Here is a 1,391-nt window from a genome sequence, read left to right as displayed (position 1 = left end):
AGTGCAATTAATGCCCCAAACTGAAATCCACTCCTTTCCCAATAGGCAGCTGCAATCATCAAACTTGGGGTACGAGACATTGGCGCAAGTCCATGTACCCTTCTGAGGGGCGATTTCATTAGAAATCCATGTCTCATTACACCTTGATTGTCCCACTTTAAACCCACCTCCCTTTTGGGAAATGCAGATAGACCCATTTATCTTTATCACCAAAACCCTTCCCAAACCATTATATCTCAGAGAGAAGTGTACAGTCTGAGACTATACCTGTCTTATTTAGGGGGATAGGCAAGAAGGGAACTCCCTCATCACTAGAAACAGGAGTAAGCGCACATAAAAGACAACTGTGGTTAGTTAGAGCCTGGGCTGAATCTCTGAGAAGGGCCACCCATGTGTTTCCCACCCATGTGTTTGTAGGTGGGCCTTTAGGTTTCCAGATAGTAGTAAGGAAGGGGTTCACAGTTGTAAAGGATTGGAGGCTTGAAAACCGATCTTTAAGGATTACAGACCAGAGTTTTGAGTCTGGCTTTATACACCTTGCCATTGTACCAGCACTGAATACCAGTACTAGTATAATTTCTTGACGTGAGCAACATGAGGAAATGGGAAATAGGTGGGCATTGATTATGGCAGACTTAAAAGTTTCGTAGCTAGCCTTACTAAGGGTTGTACGCAGATTTTGGGAACACTTACAACAGGTATATATATCTGCTGGGTTCGATATACCTAGAAGGGACAAGAGTCCCAACAAATAGATCAGGGTCCACATCTTTGCAAGCGTAACTTCAAATCTCCAGCAGGTTCACTTTTCCATTTGTTGGCTTTTTGTTCCCGGGTGTTATCAGCTTCCAGAGTGACCACACCCTGGGAATTGGTGTCCTCCTGATGAAAAGGTTTCACCCTCGGGCAATAGGTCCACTTATCGCTGTTTGACAAGCGAACAGCTGTGTGTGTAGTCAGCAGCACCTGGTAGGGTCCCTCCCACCTTTCCGCAAGAGGGTCTTTTCTCCACTTCTGTACCAGGACCTGGTCACCCGTTTTAAAGTTGTGGATCGGCGCATCAAGCGGGAGACTCTGGAAAGGTGCAGCGAACCTGTGTAGGGAGGACAAAACAGAGTGCAAGGCGATAATATGTTCTCAAATTTCAGATTTTCCCAAATTTACAGTAATCTGTTCCCTCTACCCCGCTGGCAAGATTCTGGGAGGCATACCAAACATTAAGATGTTTCATTAAGATGAAACTGGGTGCTTATCTTGCTGGGATCCTATGACCCCAGCTGACTTCCTGCCCTTTGGGCGGGGGGCTGGACTCGATGATCTTCCGAGGTCCCTTCCAGCCCTGATGTCTATGAAATCTATGAAATTCAAAAGGTGACAATTTAATCCCTCTA

The sequence above is a fragment of the Alligator sinensis genome, unplaced genomic scaffold (genome assembly GCF_000455745.1).
Source record: "Alligator sinensis unplaced genomic scaffold, ASM45574v1 scaffold292_1, whole genome shotgun sequence".
Classification (NCBI taxonomy): Eukaryota; Metazoa; Chordata; order Crocodylia; family Alligatoridae; genus Alligator; species Alligator sinensis.
The sequence above is the reverse complement of the archived record's forward strand: the minus strand, read 5'-3'. Positions refer to the sequence as shown.